This window comes from Saccopteryx leptura, chromosome 5 (genome assembly GCF_036850995.1).
Source record: "Saccopteryx leptura isolate mSacLep1 chromosome 5, mSacLep1_pri_phased_curated, whole genome shotgun sequence".
NCBI lineage: Eukaryota > Metazoa > Chordata > Mammalia > Chiroptera > Emballonuridae > Saccopteryx > Saccopteryx leptura.
This window is the reverse complement of record NC_089507.1, coordinates 22,452,318-22,457,432: the sequence shown is the minus strand read 5'-3', so window position 1 is coordinate 22,457,432 and position 5,115 is coordinate 22,452,318. Positions and strand designations below refer to the sequence as shown.

At 30.6% G+C, this 5,115-nt stretch overlaps 1 non-coding gene across 1 annotated transcript; it reads left to right on the top strand.

Annotated features, from left to right (window-relative positions):
• Positions 1-664: 664 nt before the first annotated feature.
• On the top strand, positions 665-795 carry LOC136407402 (small nucleolar RNA SNORA33). The gene has a single exon (XR_010751942.1). It is a non-coding gene; the product is annotated as a small nucleolar RNA SNORA33 (small nucleolar RNA).
• Positions 796-5,115: the final 4,320 nt, after the last annotated feature.

Here is a 5,115-nt window from a genome sequence, read left to right as displayed (position 1 = left end):
AAAAGCCCTGTGGCATTTTTTGGAGCCACCTGGCCCAGCCAACCCTGAGAGGTACCATATGGATATTTTCATTGCAATAATCAAGAACTCTTTCCTTGGATCATTTTCTTCATATTCTATTGATATTTCTTTTCTTCCTTCTTTCATTTCTTCCTTTCTTTCTTCTTCCATATCTTTTGTAATACTAATTAATTTATTTAATATTTAAATTAGTCTCACATATATTTTGCAGCCTGTGCCTAAAATACTATCTAGGAAATAAATACTGCTGAAAAGTAAATCAATTTGCTCATGATGCAATCAAGTTTTAGTTACCAAAATGTATATCTTTCTTTTCATATGACTTTGCATATCTCCATTTTAATCTTTACTTCAAAAGCTCATCTTACTCCTATTATTACCAAGTTCTTGAAGGTAGAGCCACTATAACCAATTTCATAACAGTCATTAAATAATTCATAGGTGCCCGAATTTAATATTTATTGAACACTTTGCAAGTACAAGGCCTTATGCTTAGCACTAAAGATAACTTTTAGACTTTGACCTTAGTGTTTTTGCCAGTTGTTGATGAAAAAATTTCTATGAAACTGTTAAAATGTGGAAAGACAGACAGCTATAATATAAAAATGGAAAAGATAAAAGTTTATTTAAGAACTGTTAGGCAAAGCCAGCCAATAAATCTGCTTACCTGAATGTGTTTCTGCAGAAATTTGGAGAAAGCTGGCAATAGTAAAGCCATGTTATGAGCCGTAAAGACATTTAAAGTCATTAAGGTTCCTGAAAATGGCTATAAGACAAAAAACAAACAAACAAAAAAAAAAACAAACAAACAAACAAAAAAACTTGTTAGGCATAAACAGCCATTAAATATCTTTTAAGAAGGCTAAGGCCAAAATGCTCATTTCTCTATCATCAGATGTCATAACCATACAACATGAGATAAAAGCTCGACACGTAGTTTGAAACAGAATACTTTCTGAAAACAGCCTTGACTGTGTGCACTGCATTTTATATGCACTTTCACTCATACTATGGGACACAATTTTGCAATAAAAGGAGGCTATAAGTGGTCTTCTTGTGTTGATTCACCTATTCCCATATTCAATTATAATAATATTTCTAAGAAACACATGTAAATCTATCATTTTCAAGCTTAAAACTTTTCAATTGCCAAACAGTGACCCTAGGATTATTTCCTCACTCGTTTTTCCTGCCTCTTCAGTCTCTGTCCCACCATCCACTGCCTGCATTGGGCCATTCAAACACTGAATACTGCTTTCTTCTTGGGCCTATGCACAAAGTTCCCTTGGTCTAATACCTTCAATTCGTCTCTCCTCTTGTTTAAAGAGCTTTCATCATTCAGAGTTCTTTTTACCATCTTTTTTCTTTCTCAAAGCTGTTCCTCATCTTCTGTAAGATTTTGATGGCAAGAATTTAGAATAATGATCCGGCATCTTCGGTACCTAGCTCTTGGAAAACAATCAATTAGTATTCACTGAGATGGATAAATCAGTGAATGAGTGAATGAATGATTACTGAAAAAGACTAATTGGACTTTCACTTCAGACCTTGATTCATCTCTCTGCTGTGTTTCGGTTTACCCCTTGTTAGAGAAAGAGGACAAGATTAAATGATTTTTCTGAAGCTTCATTTAACTTTTGCCTTGAAAAATAAATTATGTATTTCTTTTTTTTTTTTTTTCCCCTGCTAGATATCAAAACAGCTCTAATCACACCTGGAAAAAGCAGAATGATTACCCAAACACTTCAAAATAAAATTATAAAAATTCTGCCTGTTTCCTAATCTGTGTTTTCGGCTCAGCAGCAGAAAATGCAAGCTTTTTGTCATCCCCGGTTTCTGTCACTGAAGATAATAGCAATGCTTGGTTAATGATTCAAGGAAAATAAAATGAACCCACCGAGCTCTCCATTTTATTTATTCTATTATGATATTTTATAGCATGCAATTTCATTTACGGTACAATTTATCATCAAGTAATATACCGTAAGTGATGTGACAGGGCTTGAAATAATGAGAAAATCTAAAAGTAATATTTTAGCTGTTTTAACTTTAAATTTAAGATTAGAAAGCATGCTAAGGCCCCTGAAGTTAGAATTTCTAGAGGGTACTGACTCTAATAAACAAATTGGGAAGTTCTAAAGAGGAAAATTGTTCTCAGGTCCCTTTAATCAGGTTAAACTAATACTATATTGTCCTCTTAGATTAATCTTAGATAATTCAACTATATTTTCTAAAATTGGATAAAATATTAGTTCTAGTTTCTGCCCTGAACAACTTTCACAATATTACTATGCCATTAAGCATTTTGAGATTACTGTTATTTCAGCATATTTAAAATAGTTTTTACGTGTTTATTTTTTGTTTTGTTGTTTACAAGAGCTAATGGAATAATCATATTTCCTTTATGATTAACATTTTGTCTCTGTGTTCATATAAATTCTCAAAGTGTCTAGTTTTTATTTTTACATTGAATTCATTGTATGAAAAAGATTATTTCTCTTCTTGGTTCCTTTTTTCTCTTTTGAAAGCCAGCAAGCCCCACAAGTAGCTCTGTGATCTAACTAAATCAATCCTCTGTTGTATCATATATATGCATTAAAATAAAGAAAAAGTTTTGAGTAAAATTATCCAATATATTAATTAAGAAACAGTATGTCACATTCAATAAGCTGCAAAATGTTGAGTTATACCAATTTTGTTCAAGTCAGTTTTGATTATTTGTTATAACGCCATATTTGAAGTAAACAATAATACATTTTAACAGGGGTCTCAAACTCGCGGCCCGCGGGCCGCATGTGGCCCGCCAAACAATTTTGTACTGATATTTTTTGTTTTCAACTGCAGTGAGAAAAGTGTTGCATAACAGTTGCCTTTTGTAGACCTAGTGCGGCCCGCCGAATGGCTGTGATCTTGCTCTGCGGCCCACATGCTGAGTTGAGTTTGAGACCCCTGATTTAGAAAGATAAAATGTTGAGTTGGCATAGGTAAAGAGCTTTGATTTACAATGCCCCAAATTATTAAAATAGTGACCAGACATTTTTTATGTACTCTCTCTCTCTATATAAAATAAAACCCAGAAAGATATTGCTACAAAGTTTATATCATTCTACAAGTAAAATATCATTACTGTGTGTACTGAACAGATATAAAATTGCATATTAAAACAACAAACAAAAAGGGGAAGTAGGCTTCAGAAATAAAAAAATTATGAAGCTTCTAATAAAAAACTTAAAAAAATGGAAACTAATTGTAACTTTCTTAATGCCAAAATTTCAGATTGTGTAACATATTTTTTACATGCCAATAGAAGTTTAAAGGAAGAGATAATTTAGATATTTTTGAACTATTAGTATATGCATAATAATACACAATTTTTAAATTCAGAGAATTCATTTATCATCCAAAATAAAAGACAGCTGATGGAATAAGCAGCTGTTGACTATTCATTTTTCAAAGGATAAAATGATAATATTTATAGGAGATAACATAATGTGTTATTTTTCCAAACCTGATATTCTTAGAATTGATGCCTAGAATCTGCTGAGTAATTTTAAAAATAGTTATGATTGTAAATAAAATGATGTTATAATGCTACATTTATTATTTTGTATATATATTGAAGTGGAATATTCTGTTCAATATGGCTATGGTTCTAACTATTAGGTCAGTTAAATTAAAACATAGTTGCTAAATTTTAAAATAAATTTTACATTGACTATTGTATTAGTTATTATCTAAATATAAACTTTAGTAAATATGTGTGGGCACCATGGATTATACATTCATATATTTTTGTATACACCTAATAAATTAAAAATTTTCCCAATTTTTTGTTTATGGAGGTAATTATAGCATAAAAATAGTTGTGACTGAATATACATATAATAAATTTATAACAAATAAATATGTCTACTCCTCTAGGATATTAATTTCTCTTGGGATGCAAATAGAAGTCACACATTTAATAAAGTCCTGATGTCTTCGAAGTAAGATGAAATTAGAGATTTTAACCACATTCTGTTCAGAATTTATTTTATATGCACTAAAAACAAAGTTACTGTATTCACAGATGTTAATTTGTAAATATGAAAGAAAACACTGTGATAAGGTTAGGCTTTGAAGTCAATGGAAATAAATCAGTTATTAAATAAATCTCTCTTAGTGACATAGCCAGTGAGGCAAATAAAACCCCATTAGTATGACTGCATTTTGATTCTCTTTTAGCAAAAGCAGATAAAAAAATAGAGTGACAAATAATAGAGGTGATGCCATTAGACAACTGAAAACTATAAACAAAAGGAATAAAGTGATATACTATTTAAGCACATGACAGTATTCTATAACCTTTTTACTATAGCCTTATGATCTATAAAAATTTATTTTGAAGCACAGATTAAGTGATGCCCATTTTTGAATTTGAATACAAAATAAAGACATTTTGTTCAATATTGTAACCAAATTTAGTTTATGTGATTATAAAAAAAATAAAAAAGTAAGTAACTTGACTAAGCATGCAAATATTACTGCAAGTTTATAGTGATATATCTTCTATAATAATGGGATATCATATCTGAATTTAAAAAATAGTGATATATAGATGGACCATGGAAAGAAGGACAACAGGAAGTTATTTTAAGACGCTTTAAACCAGTGGTAGTCAACCTGGTCCCTATCGCCCACTAGTGGGTGTTCCAGCTTTCATGGTAGGTGTTAGCAGAGCAACCAAAGTATAAATAAAAAGATAGATTTAACTATAGTAAGTTGTTTTATAAAGATTTATTCTGCCAAATTTAGCAAAAATCTGACATAAAGTACTTGGTAAATAATAATTATTATATGCTCTAACTTGCTGTAACTCTGCTTTATACATTTTATAAAGTAGAGTTACTTCCTTACTTTATAAATCACCATTACTGTGGAACCGGTGGGCGGTTAGAAAATTTTACTACTAACAGAGATACAAAAGTGGGCTGTAGATATAAAAAGGTTGACTACCCCTGCTTTAAACAAAAGTTAGTCATTACTGAATATTCAAAGTATCACAGAGTATGTAAGACTAGAGTTGGTTCCTCAAAAATATAGTAGTATTTAATA